The 15,323-nt window shown below is 41.5% G+C and overlaps 1 long non-coding RNA gene across 1 annotated transcript in view; it reads left to right on the top strand.

Annotated features, from left to right (window-relative positions):
- Positions 1-2,283: 2,283 nt before the first annotated feature.
- The window catches only part of LOC126065943 (uncharacterized), a 258,645-nt gene continuing 245,605 nt past the window's right edge, over positions 2,284-15,323 (top strand). The window contains exon 1 of the long non-coding RNA XR_007514958.1: positions 2,284-2,365. This is a non-coding gene — a long non-coding RNA (uncharacterized LOC126065943). The remainder of the gene's footprint in view (positions 2,366-15,323) is intronic.

The following is a 15,323-nucleotide window of genomic DNA, read 5'->3' as shown; positions in this document are numbered from 1 at the left end:
AATCCTGGTTTTACCAATTACTAACAGTATGACTTTGGCCACGTGAATATTATCTGTCATATCCCTCATCCTCTCTGCTTTCAAAGGCTCCTGTCCTGCTCTATGTCATATCCATCAAGACACCCACATTTTCATATCTTTGCCTTTGTAATGGCTAGTGGCCGTGCATGCGCTGTCCTGACTGCCCTCCACCACAGAGGCACTCATTCCTGGAAGGGAAGGCAGGTACCTGGGAATATTTCCTCCTAGGTTCAAGCTTTACCTACAAGCCCAGGTGCTGCTGAAAGGAAACATCCCCACATATCACTATGTTCCTGGGGTTAATTCCAGACCTTCTAGGCTTAGCCATATTAGTGCTTCAGCATATCAGAGCAGGAAGAGAATGGAGAAAACTGCATGCAGAGTTGTGCCATTTAAACCAATGTGTCATCAATAGAGACAGTCTAATGTAAAGAAAAAAAAAAAAGAGAGGCTTTAAAGTCACATGGAGCTGGTTTCAAAATGCCAGGTTCCACCGCTTAGTGGTTGTGTGGCATCCTAATTGCTTTATGCCTCAGTTTCTCCCCTGCTGCAAAAAAGAAGATCCTCAACAAGATACAGTGACACAGTGGCTGCAAAAATGGGCTCAAACATAGCAACAATTGTGAGGATGGCACAGGACGGGGCGGTGGTTCATTCTGTTGTACATGGGGCGCTATGGGTCAAAACTAACACTGCAGCTAACAACAACATTCAATTTTATAAGGTTGTATGAGGATTAAATGAAATACAGTAGAAAAAATGGTTGGCATGTGGTAGCTGTTCATTAATGAGTAGTCATTTCCTTAGAAATTCAAGCCCACATTGCATCGACACGTGAGCTATCATAAGGGTCAGAGCTGGGACTGGACAGAGAAGAAGTGGCATATTGGCTGTTTTTTCTCTCATTGATCCTCCTCTCTCATTTCTTTTCCTCTCTAACACCCTTTTCTAGACGATGTTTCAAAATTCTAAGTAGTAGATATAGTGTGTGTGTGGCGGGATATGTCCATAGTCGAGTGACATATATAACTCCAGTCAAAATAACTCCATTAATCAGGACTTTGCAGACTGCAAGTGACAGAACGCCAGGTCAAACACCTGCTCAGTAGCTGGGAAGGGCAGGCATGGAGTTGGTTTCAGCAGCCCATCAATGGGGTAAAGTCACTGTCTCCCTCTTCTTTACTTCTATTTTGGCCGCGTTCTCCCCTCTAACATGGGACTTCCTTTTCATGGCAGGGTGGGATGGGGCAGGGGACAGTGCTGCAAGAAACTCTAAGCTTCTAATATCTCAGTTTAGTAATCCTAGAGAGAGAGAAAAAAAAAAAAGCCTTTCCACTTCAGACCAGGGGAGGGCTTTGATTGCCCTGTTTTGGGTCACGTGCCTACTACTTGAACCAATCACTGCGGCCAGGGGATGGAGGTATTATACTATGATTATGCAGGTTGGGTCATATGGCCCAAGTGACACATGACTGGGGCCAGTGAGGGGGTTCTGTGGTTGTTGGTTTTATCAGAACTACATGGAGTGGGGGAGAAGCATGCCCTAAAACTCTGTATGTGTGAGGGGTGTTTCTACCAGAAAAAAAGGAAGAAAGGATATTTGCAGGCCTCGATAAGTGATGTTATCATCTCAAACATTCCTCTTCCCCTTTTTTCCCTGCCACACTGATGAGGGAATCTGTACCTGTGTTTGTGTGCGGTAAACACCATGCCCTGCCAGGACTTGCCAGAGCTGTGGAGAGAGGTGGGGACCGTGGGCTTTAGAGTCACACATGCCCTGGACGACCAAATTCCAGCTTTTCCCCTTAGTGGCTGTGTTTCTTTTAGGCAAGGTATACAACCTCTCTGAATTTTGGCTTTCTCATGTGTAAAGTGGAGATCATATACCTACCCCATACAACTGTTGTGGGGATTAAATAAGAAATATTTCATTCACTGGCAGCTAGTATAATAATAATTACTATTATTATCATAATAATTATTATTAATATTTTAGGGCTGAGGTGAGTAGATAGGAGAGGATTCTAAGAAGGGAACTTAAGAGAGACAGTGTTAGGGTTGGATTACAGATAATCTAACCTAATGACTTCCTTTTGCAGATGGGGAAACTGAGTCCACCGGATCGCTTGACCTGTGTTAGTTACATGAGGCTGAATTGAGGAACTGCAAAGACCGGATCTTTGCAGGAGACTGAGCCTGGAGCCAGTTAGCCTTGCCAAGAGCTTTCAGAAATTACGAGGCCACAAAAATGCTTTTTGGCTTGGAGCGTCCACATGGGCCCCACCCGTCTTGCTTAGAATCAGGCCTCCTTCCTCTTGCTACTGGACCCTGCATTGCCAGGCTGGTGAGTCTGAATCTGTTTTATCTTATTTTTTTAATACTTTGTTTCTGAAATGATTTAGCATGACTGGGACGTTTTGTATGGGAATTAGAGCTTTGAAAATCTTGGTATATGGCATGACCACTTCCTGACGCTCACACAGAGTATGTCCTTCTCTCCTTCCTTCCCTCCCTCCCTTCTCCCCTCTCTTTTTCCCTCCCTCCCTCCTCTCCTTCAGCATTTAAACATCCATTGCATTGTGCTAGGCACTGTGCCAAGGGTGGGGTCAAAGCATCACTCATTTGCTCATTCGCAGTGTTCCTCAAGTTCATCTTATGTGCCTGGCACAGTGCCAAGGACCCTGAGCACTGGGGATGCAGCAAGAGATAAGACCAACTGAGTTTCTGCTCTTACGGGGCTTACATCCTAGTGTTCTCCATTCTCAAAACCGAACATTTAGGCTGCATTGAGTGTTTTCAGCAAGAAGGCTGGTGCAGGGCAAGGCTGGAGAGGTAAGCAGGGCCAGAGCAAGGAGAGAAGCTTAGAGTTGATTTTAAGGGCAGGGGCAGCCAGCGGAGGGTTTGGGCAGGTGGGGCTCACGCTAAGACTTATGTTTGAGATGGGAGACTGCTCCAGTCACTTGAATTTTTCTCATGTTCAGGAATATGCTGTGCTTCTACCCACCTGCAGGCCTTTGCAGAAGCCATCCCCTCCACCTGGGAAACCCTTTCCCACTCTTTGCCTAGTCAGTGCCTCTTCATCCTTCAGTATCTGCTCAAGTGTTACTTCCTCTGGAAAGCAAAAATACCTACCCTCAAATTTCCCTACCAGACTCAGCCCAGTCCCAATTACGCTCTCAAAGCATTCAATCGTTATTCTTTGTTGCAGTGATCACAATTCAAAAGAAATAATTAGTTGTGTAATTGCTAAATTTAGTTTTTTTCTGTGAGACTGTAAGCTCCATGTCAGCAGGGAGTGGGTCTGTCTTGTTCATTTTTATGTTTCCAGAATCCAGGACAGTGGCTGGAGCACAGAATACACAGCAACTAAATACTGGTTGAGTTAAAAAATGAACTACTGACGGAATGAATGAGTGAATGAATGATTAATGCAGTAAATGAGTGAGGAGGTGAATGCAGCAGGGACTGAATGAATGGTTGAGTAAGTTAATTGGACGGTGAATGAATAAATGGATAGATGGATGAATGAATGAAATATCACCCATAATGTCTGGAATGTGATCAGGCTGGGAGGCCTAAGTCCTGACTGCTGCTACCTGGGTTTTACATGACTTGGTAACCCCTAACCTGAACTAGTCACTTAATGTTCTTTTCAGAATCATTTACTGGGCTTGCTTCCACATAAAACCAAAAAAAAAAAAAAAGCTAAACCCATTGCCATCGAGTCCATTCAGACTCAAAGTGACCCTATAGGACAGAGGAGAACTGCCCCACAGGGTTTCCAAGAAGCACCTAGTGGATTTGAACTGCTGACCTTTTGGTTAGCAGCCATGCCCTTAACCACTATACCACCAGGGTTTCCACACCACGTGGGAAATCACTGGAGCCACCCTGATCGATTGCTCATGGCTGCCTAGAGCTCTGTGTTTGCGCAGCATGGCTTTGGGATTGTTGGAGAATGCCACTATCTGTTAGTAATGTCTTCCCTGGAAACTTAGGCAAACAGTATCACCTATTCTTATTTGTTAGCCTTGGGCTCTTGGGGTACCTGTTCCCTGAGGATATGGCTCTTTTGAATCCCAAAACCAATTTCTCTGTCATTATTAAGAAAAGTTAGTACTCTTTGGGGATCTGTGTTGACCTAAAATGTCAATTTTGCTGCTACTACTTGGCATGAAATGTATGTATTTTTCCCCTCTCTCGCTTCAGCTCTGGTTTCTCACAGGCTTGATCACAAGCCACTTGAGGGACCACTTAGCCCCATCTGGAAAGCCAGATTGACAAATTGAATATATTATTTTGTCTCTTGGGCTGAAACCAGAAAGTAAACCAGTTCCCCTAGGGAGAATTTCTCAAAACCCAGTGTGGGATTAGCCGCAATAGAATCAGTGGGAGCTACTGGTTAAAAAGCAGCTTTCCCAACCTCGCCTTCTTCCCTTACCGCTCAGTTAAGTATCAGAAGGTGGCATCATCCAGAAAAAGCAGTGAACGAGGTCTGGTGAGGACACAGTGATTTCTCTGGCATCGTAAAACAAGTAGGGGGTGGAGGGGAGGCCAAAGCCTGCTGGTTCTCAGCCCTGACCAGCAGTTCCCAGTTTCCTTTTGCCAAATCCTACTCCACTTATTTTTAGCATGGGGCAATGGAAAAAACAGTGGGCCAGCCCCCAGGAGATGTATTTCTAGTCTTAGCTAGGCTGGTTATTAGCCTCTGACTTTGGGGCCTCTGTTTCCTCAGCTATAAACTGAATAAATTATCACTACCATCATCATCACCCTCACTATGAAAAATCATTACCTTCGTCACCATCATCACAATCCCGTTTTTACAATAACTGCCACCATCATTATCACTTCTATCATTATTATTATCTTCACTCTCATTGCCATTGTCATTATCACTATTAAAACTGTCATTACCATCATTATCATCACCAGCATCACCATCACCACATCACCATTTTTACAATAACTACTGCCATCATGGAAACCCTGGTGGAGTAGTGGTCAAGAGCTGTGGCTGGTAACCAAAAGATCGGCAGTTTGAATCCACCAGCCGCTCCTTGGAAACCGTATGGGGCAGTTCTCCTCTGTCCTGTAGGGTTGCTGTGAGTTGGAATCAACTCCATGGCAATGGGTATGGTATGCGGGTACCACCATCATCATCACTACCACCATCATCATTAACATCTTCGCTGTTATCACCATTGCCACCATCACTATTAAAACCTTCACCTTCATTATAATCATGAATAGCCATCATCACCACCACCACCATCATGACTATCACCATTTTGGCAATAAACACTACCACCACCGTTATCATCATCCTGTCATTATCATCATCACCACCATCACCATCATCCTATCATTACTGTCTCCATCATCACCATTGTGACTACCACCACTGTCAATACAACCATCACCGTCATTTCCACCACAATCATCATCATCATCATCAGCAGCTCCACCACCACTACCACCATCTTCATGGTCTTTATTCTAGGTACCACTTACTAAGCACTAGCTGTGTACCAGGCACTCTACCATTCACTATTCACAGTATAAGCATTTTCTTATCTAATCCTCACACCAGCCCTATAAGGTATGTGTGTATGGATTATTATTATTAATGCTGTTATTCTACTTTTATAGGTGAGGAAACTGGGGCTCAGAAAGTTGAAGCCCCATCTGTCCAGTGAGTGGTAGAGCCTGAATCAAACCCAGGCTGGCTTTACTCTTCACAGCTCAGTCACGAAGGCTTCTAAATGATCTCTTAAGATCCATTACAGATTAAAAAAAAAAAATCCTAGTGTCTTTTAAAGTTTTGTCATCTTCTGGTACAGACAGAATATCTGTTGATTTCTTAAAAACATGTTTTCGGGTAGAGCCAGGAGTGTTACATAACAAGATTACTTTATAGAATCACTTTGCCACTGTCACAGGTTCTCCCTGATTTTGTCCTGAGGAAATCGGAGCTGAGAGAGACATGTCTTATCGATGGCCACTCAGCAAGTCAGGGTCAGTCCAGGAAGCCCTTCAGTTTTTCTCTAACAAGAAGAAAATTGGCAACAGACTCCTTGGTTAATTTTCTCTGTATTCATAGAGGAGAGGAATTGGAAAGCAGGTTTGACTCCATGGGTCTCGGTTTGAAATCTAACTGTTTACTGTTAAATGATCATGGTTGGGTAAGTGACTCAACTCTCTGGGCCTCAGTTTCCTCACCTTTAAAGTGGGAGTCTTAGTATCTCCTCTTTGTGTGATCATAAGGATTAAATAAGGTAATGTATTCAAAATGCTTACTTACCACAGTACCTGTTGTCGTTAGCTGCCATTAAGTTGGCCACTGACTCATGGTGACCGCATGCGCAATGAGTTTGGACCATTGTGATTCATAGGGTTTTCATTGGCTGATTTTTTCAAAAGTAGATTGCCAGGCCTTTCTTCCTAGTCTTTGTTAGTCTGGAAGTTCTGCTGAAACCTAGTCAGCATCCTAGCAACACTCAAGCCTCCACTGACAGACAGCTGGTAGCTGTGTATCAGGCACATTGGCCAGGAATCAAACCTGGGTCTCTGCATGGAACACAGAAATTCTACCACTAAACCACCACTGCTGCTCAGCACAATACCTAGCACAGTAAATATTTCATACAGCATGATTGTAATAAAACTATGTTATTATTACACAATGTAGCTTATAAATATATAATATTATATAGAATATGGTATTGCTATATCTTGTACTAAATTAATTCTCTCATAGCTTTTTTCTTTGGCCATCATATCCCTGCATTATCCTGTCCCACTAGGGAGAAAAGGCCTAGTATGAAGTGAACTGACCCTAGAATTTCCTTTTTAACAGCCTACAAATTTTCAGTGCAACGAGATATTTCTGGAATTGTGTAGCTAGATGCCTCAGGAGTCCTCTGGCTTGCTCTTCTGTAGTCAGCTGAGAAATTGACTTTTTTCCCCAAATTATTAATTAGTTGCCTTATTGACTAATTTCTAAGCACTCAGTCAAATTGGGAAACCAATCCAATTTGGGTGAGGGAACAGCAAAAAGCTTTGGTTCATCCATTTTTCATTCGGGTGCATTTCCTTGTCTGGACAAGAGATTTGAAACAAGGCCTCATAACCTCGCTTTGATCAGAGAAAGTCAGGGGACGCTACATTTTAGCAGTCTTATCTTACCTTCATTTCTTTCCACCACTTGATTTCCTACAGTAAAAGAGCAAAACATTTTTCCAAGTTTAAAAACCGGAAGAAAGAGTTTGAAAGGCTGTCGTCCCTATTAAGCTTAAATACGCAATATTGAATGTCTAGTGTGTATGAGGCACGTTTACTTATTACTAATAATTATTAGACAGTATTTGTACATTTCTCGTTTATATCCTTCCTCATCCAGCCTAACAAGATGTCAGGAATGGGATGAAGGGAGCTGTCATAAAATTTTTAAAAATCTCTATTTTATATGGCTATTTGCTGTTAAGGATTTCCAACTCTTTTGCAAACATGTCCCCTGACATCTTCTAAGATGGACAGTCATGAATACTGCTCCTATTTTACACCAAGGCGCAGAAAGCCGGAGCTGTTTTCTGAAGAGTAACAAACAGTTCCCCAACCCTTTGCATTGGCAGGGATCCTAAAACAGCCTTTGAGAGGGAAACAAAGACAGCAAGTTTGCCAGTTTGGTGACCTGGCTACGAGGCAGGTATTTCTCCTTTTTGAATAATACCGAAGGGGCAGTTTAGCTATGTGGACAAGAGCAAATGAGCCCCCCTCTACCTCCCCTGTCAGAATGGGGGCCTAGGAGGTGGCCCAAACCTCAGTTCTCTCTCTGAAAATCCTCTTAGGGGAAAACCAAAACAAACATGGCTAGAAAGTTGGCTTTTCATTTGGGGGGATTGCCTGGTCCCACCACTCCACCCCAAACATGCTTTTGATTTGGTGTTATTGGCTAGTGAAAAGAATCATTTAATAGTCAAGAGCCCACCAGTGACAAAGGAGTTCAGGTAAATTAGTTTCAGTTCTTACGTAGACTGTTCTTCTTTGGAATTTGAGCTTTAGAAAATAAAGCCTCCTTTACCTCTTATTCTCTCCACATCCCCCCCCTCCGCTTCCCCTAAGCCTTTTTAAAAGGATTTTTCTTCCCCCTTTCTAAATCTCCTCAAGAAAGAGTTTCTTTTCTTTCACCCAGAGGGGCCGGGAATTAAACTCTCCTAAATATCCTAACATCAGTGCGTGCAGAATGTTCAATGAAATCCAAATTAGGTGCACTAAAAAAAAAAAAAAAAAAGTTGTTCTTGCTTGGACCCTTAAAATATGCAGAAATACACTGCCAGAGCTTCAAAGCCCATTTTAATAACTAACTATTTACCTGCTGAAAGCGTTTACACACCGCTCCCCCTTTCAACCCCAGCCCCAAATGCTTAAAACACAGTTAACGTTTAAGCTTGTCGTCCCTGAAAGTGCCAACAATCACTTACTTGCGCAGAAGCAGCGTCCATTAAAACCTACAAGCCCAGTTTTCCATTACTCCGTTGTAATTAACAATCCAGCAGCAATTAATGATCTGGAATCCGCAAATTGTGTGGAACTAGAGGGCTCAAACCTTTAGGAAGGGCTCCTGACAGCGCGTTGGGTTCCGCCATTTGATTTTATAGCTGAAACTTTCACAAAGGCGTGATTCCCTGACGGTTAATGTCTTCCTAGGCAAAGCCCAAGAGCTCTCCCTTGACAAGTTGCCCCCCCTCCACCCCACCACCAATTCCCACCCTTTCATTTAATCTTTTTTCCTTTGTATTTGTTCTATATCCATGATTTCTCTCGGCTTGAAAACTCTATGACTCTGTGATTCTCCTCTCTTGTTAAAGACTCTTCTTATTGTGGCAGGACTTCAATTTCCCCATCAGTAACGGGTTAAAACACGATATGTACATTTCAGGTGAGGCGAGACAAGGACCAGCAAAGATATTAAAAAACATGCACAGGGGGAAACAAAAGGAAAAAAAAAAAAAAAAAATGGCAAACCTTCCAAGGCCGGCTAATGCTGAAAAACAACTTGGTGTTTAGACATGAGAAACTGGAAGTGAGGAAATGTGAGGTTTGCCCAGACATCCTGGGCTCCTAAACCTGTTGTTGGCCAAGAGGGCACAATGGTGTGGATTTTTCACCGAGCATCAGGATGGATTTTGAATTTCCTGGGGTTTTGTTGGATCGTGTCACAGTGAAACGTTATATTCTTTCCCCCCAAATATAGATCTAATTTCCTTTACAAAGAGAAAAAAAAAAAAAAATTTTTTTCCCACCAAGTTACAAGAAAACACGTTGTCTTTCCCAATAGGGCATTTTCTATTATTGGTGTTTCAGAGAGCTAAGAATCATGCACCAAAACAGCCCTTCAAACCAGTTTATTGTGTTTTGTCACATGGAAAAAAACTGATTTTGATTTATTATTTCATGTAGATATTATGTAGACGTTTGTGTTAGGCATTTCCTGAGAAATATTTCCGTCCCTGGGATCTTTAAAAAAAAAAAAAAAAAATCAAGTTTTGAAAGACTTTAGTTATTTTTGTGCAAGTGGGTGTGTACGTGTGGTGGCAATGGGGGGGGTGCTTTCAAAGTTTTTCGCGTTGAAGATGTTTATTAACTTAAATGAATTTATGGGGAAATTATGAACTTTGTAGAAGACATTCCTTGAGAGCCAATTACTTCCAATAGCCTTTTTTTTTCCTAAAGCCATTTTTCTATTCTTTCTTCCTATAATTACAGAGTGTTTTAAATATGAATAATTACACCTTGACGTATGTTGTGATTTAAAAGGGACCTTTGAGACATGACAGTAAAGTGGTCTCTGGATTTTGTAGTTCAATACAATCAAGAGCAGTTAAAAAAAGATAAGTATACAACTGGATTTGTTATTCTTTCGAAATCAGCCATAAATACAGTCCTTTTCTGAGGAGGCCGTCGGGGTAGGTGAAATTTCAGATCGGAACGAAGTTATAACCCCCATCAGGAACATCGGTGCTTTAATGAGAGAAACGAAAAAGACTTAATCACTAAAACCCCTCCAAAGTGACACTTCAAATTACATCAGAAGGCTACACGGTAATGCAGAAGGAGAGCCTTTCATCTGAAAAATGAAATACTTAATGATTTCAATGAGTTCCTACCTCCCCAATCTGCATAACACCTCCAGTGCCTCGGTTTCTTTCCTATCTCTGAAATATTTATGGAAACAATCCCTTCTTTTCTTTTTCTCCCTCCCCCCTCCCACCCTTCAACGTGAAGGTAATTTGTTTTCTCTGGAAGAGTCGGTGGGGTGGAGAAGAGCAAAGCAGTTCGAGAAAATCCCAAATGGTATTTCCAAGCTATCTGAGAATATTAACTTGGTTGAGTGTGTCAGATCTGCCCCGCGGCAGAAAGCACATTTTCAGATCATTTTTCTCAGCTGAGTTTTAATGATTGAATGTATTCATCTGAAAAAAGAAAAGAAAAATAAGCTTTACATTTACAGAGAGTGCCTAATGAACTAGTTAACATTCTTACTATCAGGAAAATCGAAACCATTCATAAATAAACAATTTTCAACCACTTCTACCCACATGAACACATGCTCTTTGAGTTCCTTTTAGCAATTTGGAGTACAGGAGATTAAAGTCTTTTGGAAATTTCCAAGGTCAGACCTCAACTAAAATAGGATTAAGGGGGTAAGGGGTGGCGGGGGGAGGGAAAAAAAATGAAGACAAGGATTATATCCCCCCTTCCCCCTTCTTCTAACTATCCGAAATAAATCGGAAGTTATTTCTCGAAATCCTCCTCTCCTCCGGCCAGTGGCAGCTCTTCAAAGGTTCTGAGGTTGTTTAAAAATTTACCTACCCGCCGCCCCCGCCACATCCATTGTAAGAAAAACAAGAGTGAGGAAGAGAAGTTAGAGGTGGAAGTTAGGGTCCCTTCCAGGTGATACTCCAGGGGGCACTGTGACATTAAGAACTTTTCCTGAAGGCAGCCGCTAGTTTGGTAAATTCAGAAAGAAGAAAAATTCCCCACCTTTGCAACTGTTTTCTCCTCAGAAATTCCAAGCCAGTATTCTAACAAAGGAAATGAGAAAGGAAAACTCTTTTCCCGTCTTTCTTCTGTTTTCCACGTATAATGTTTAATTTCTGCACCAAGGACATACAGCCCTGAATAGGAAAACACACAAAGATAAAACAACCCTCTTGCCCACATCTCTCTCTCTCTCATTCCCCTTCTTTCCTTCTTCCTTTCCCTCTTTAATTCCTTCCTTCCATCTTTCTCTTTTCCCTTCTTCATAAATATTTTCTCTGACTTTCTCCCCTTCCTCCTCTCTCCTTTCCACCTGCTCTTTTTTCCTTCCTTTTCCTTCCCCTCCCTCCCTCCTTCCCTTTTTCTGTCTCTCTTTCTCACTCCCCTACTCTATAAATGTTTTTTTCTTTCTTTTTCTTATTTCTCTTCCTTCTCCTTCCCTCCTCCTTTCTTTCCTTCTCTTTTCTAACACTTCCCTTCAGGTAATCCGTAACAACACAAACCGTAACATCTTTCAATCTACCTGGGTTGCATTTGTTCTTGTTCCTAATTTGATCCATCCTTTTAAGAAAGTCTTCCTGGATGTTGCTTGCTTTTTCCTTCATCAGATTCAAGCTGGGAGCGCTGTCTCACAATACATTTTGGTAGATCTTAACAGGAATTATGTAGGAACTTCAAAGCAAAACTATTTGTGCTCTCTCTTTTTCTCTCTGTCTTTTTATACACACACACACACCGTTTAAACACACACCCGTTAAACCCAAACAAAAAAATCCTTTTCAAACAGGGCAGAAAATTGGGTGGAAATTAGCAGCCAGTATTTCCAATGTACGATGATTGCAAACCCTCTGCCCCCCGCCAAATATCTGAGAAATAATGAAAGGACCCCATGAAGAAATAGAACTTCTTATTTGACTAGTTTCAATTAAAAACGTTATTTGATCATGCCTTAAAGTTTCACCATTTTCCAGTAGGGACTGTTGACAATATGCAATGATGGAAAGAAAGCCGGCGAGATACATTTAATTAGGGTCTGTCGGGGTTGAATCTGGTGCTGACATTTCTTCCTTCTGAAGTGAATGATTTGGTCAGAGCCAATCTGAAAAAGCTGTTTTATAGCAAAGAACAAACATTAAAAAAAAGACATTTTTACCTTTTAAATATTTTTAAAAGCCCCACCCAATTCTGGTTTTGTGTCTGCCTTTAAAGAATCCAGGTTTCAAGGGGAGAAAAAAAAAAAAAAAGAACATTCATTCAATAAAATAACGAACAACAGAACTGGATGTTTCATTGACGAAGTGTTTTCCAGGGATTCTGACTTTATTATAAATGAGGTTTTATCTCAGGAACTAAAAATATGAGAAAGGAAGGAAATCCACGAAGGGGTTGAAAATACTAGGAAATATTAACCAAATCTTCGCCTTGCAGAAAGAACTGGAGCTTTGTGGGTACCTCTGGAAGCTTGAGCAAAGCACAAACAAAGAAGTGTTAGGATCCCAAAGGCTGGTTGCGTATGGAACGCTTATCGTACAACATCTAACTGGAGAACAACCCTTCTCCCGGTCAGGCGCTTATAAGCAGGACAGATGGAAACACGCCTGTGTGTGTATGCAATCTTGACTGTTTTCCATGTATTTATTTAAAATTTATATGGATCACGATTTAGGAAAATTTCCAAATGGTGCAACTGGAAAGAGAATATTTGACTTTCGTCAATGAATGACGTACACCCTTCCTGAGAGATACGACAAATAAAAACATATCCTATGGGTTTTATGTTCTTTTAAAGACAGGTGCCCTTCTCCCTTTCCTCGATTTTGCGAGTTCGCTGTCTACTTTGAGACCTGAAGGAATATAGGCAAAGGGAACTCTAAAGAAGGGAATTTAGGGGTGTGATTTTGTGCTTTCTGTCTCAGAATAGGCAACAGTATTTGAAAAGGAGAACTCCCAGTGTTTTCTCTGGATTTTAATGGACTATAAAAATGGAATAGCCTAGAAAGAAGAAATAAGACCATTTGATCTTAAAAACAAGTGCTTATCTTCACGGGAAACATGTAGCAATCTAATCACAAAATAGACCTGCATTAGCTGTATTCGTTTTCCTTTGGAAGTGGACTGACTCATTTCAGATGGACTTCATTTTATTTTTCATCTTTTTATTTTTCTCTCCCTTTGTTGTTCTAGGGTCTCATAAACTTGCCGGGCGGGGGTCATAAATCCCTTTGCAAACTGTGATATGCTGATTTAGGGGTCTGAATTAAGAGGGTGTAAAACTGAAGTTCTGAAGAGTCTATTATATTCATTAATATAACCCTTTAATGATAATAATAATAATAAAAGCAATTATAAGCAGAGTTAATCTCTTCCATATTTCTGCTTTTTCCATTGAATACCTTTAAAAAAAAAAAAGCGAAAGAGGAGGCTTTATTTCTAAATGCCTGTGCCCAGTAATGGGATATTAACACAGTAAAAGTCATACATTTCCATGCCTGGAGCTATACCATCCAGTTCTTTCTGCAGCTTTGAAATGAGGGAAACGTTTAGCCCAGCGTGGGCTGAGAACCAGAAAGCTGTCTTATAGAAGGAGCCAGTAGATGGCACTCCAGCCTCTGATTACTTCTCTTGATTTGGGGGCTGTTCTGTCTTTTGCACAAGGGCGCAGACAGGCACTTTGGGGCTGATTTTGGATAGTCAACAATACCTTCCAGAGATATGTAGACATATTTGTATATGATCAGACCGAGGAGCTGTACTTGGTGGTTGTTAGGCTAGCTGGCTTTTTAGGACCTTGCTAGAGCAAGAAAGGAACCATTTATCTTGGTGTGGGTATATTTTGGCCTGACACCACCGAACATATCGACTCGACGGCACTGGGTTTTTGTTTTGGGTTACCACCGAACAGAAAACAAGACTGTGACTTCCTAGGACTATCCAAACGCTTTCAGGCATTCAGACAAAAAAAAAAAAAAAAAAAAAAAAACGACTCTTCAGTTAATGGTGTAATTACAACACCTTCACATGCCCTGTGGTGATTAAAGACGTTTTGTTCTTTCTCAGAATCCGTTTGCAAACTGTGATATGCTGATTTAGGGGTCTGGATTAAGGGTGTGTAAAACAGAATTTAACCAAAATTTTTGTGGAGCATAAATAGTAATGATGGGGATGGCCACAGAGGAGGGCGAGAAGGGAGATGACTGTGTGTGGGTGGTATGCATGTGTGCGCATTTGTGTGCGTGTGTGTGAGATTGTTAGAAAGAGGGGAGGTGAACACTGCACAGTGGTTGGATGGGGGATGCTTGACGAATATGACAGTGAGATACACCATGAATATAGGGCCAAATCATCTGACTCAAAATTGAGGGTAAACCAGCAAAGGATTTTTCTTGGCTGCTTTTCAGCGTGAGAGGCAAGGCAGGGAATTACAGTTCAGATGCCAAAATGCTATAGTTTCTCGGACAGTTGACGGTTACGGAATCATTGCTACAGAGCATTTTGAAATTGGAACAGTCCTGACAATCTAGGGAGTGTTTGTCTACCACAATCTGGGGAGAAAGGGGAAGAAAAGGAAGTTTTCATTTTCATGGGGGCTTCAAGGTCTCATAACATAGCTTCCAAGTGCAGTAAAAACCTCAGTGGACTGGAACCCGGCCAATCAGAGCCAAAGAGGCAAATAACCAGGAAACAAGTGGCTATCAGGAATGTATTAACAACAGAAATAATGAAACTCCTTGGTACATCCTGGAGTCAACAGAAACCAGCTCTTTATCTCTCTTGCATTTTCTGAAGTCCTAAATTTATATAAAATTAAAAATATCTATTTTTGTTTATTCAGTGTTCTGTTTTAAGATTACAAAATTATGTATTAGAAAAGATGGTGGTCTGATCCAAGGCTTCATTCAACAAATATTCACTCCAACACAGGAATAATAAATGCTAATGATGGCTACAGCTTCATTAGAACTCTGTTGGAGCCAGACGCCATGCTCAGTGATCTACATATATCATCTCATTTAATATTCACCGAAACTCATGAGGGAGGTCTGGTATTATCCCATTTTACAGACAAGGAAGCCAAGTCTCAGAGAGGTTAGGTCACTTGCCCGAGATCATACCGCTTGATAGATGCAAAGCCGAAGTTCAAACCCTAGGAGAGTGATCTTCAAGCTAAGATATTTTAGCGTGATTTTGAAGCATACTTTTTAAGGCAAGAAAGGGTTCTCTGTTAATGAGGAAAATCCATTGAGTGAGAAGGCACCTTG

The sequence above is a fragment of the Elephas maximus genome, chromosome 22 (genome assembly GCF_024166365.1).
Source record: "Elephas maximus indicus isolate mEleMax1 chromosome 22, mEleMax1 primary haplotype, whole genome shotgun sequence".
Classification (NCBI taxonomy): domain Eukaryota; kingdom Metazoa; phylum Chordata; class Mammalia; order Proboscidea; family Elephantidae; genus Elephas; species Elephas maximus.
Note: the sequence above shows the minus strand (reverse complement) of the source record. Positions and strands in the feature narration are given on the sequence as shown.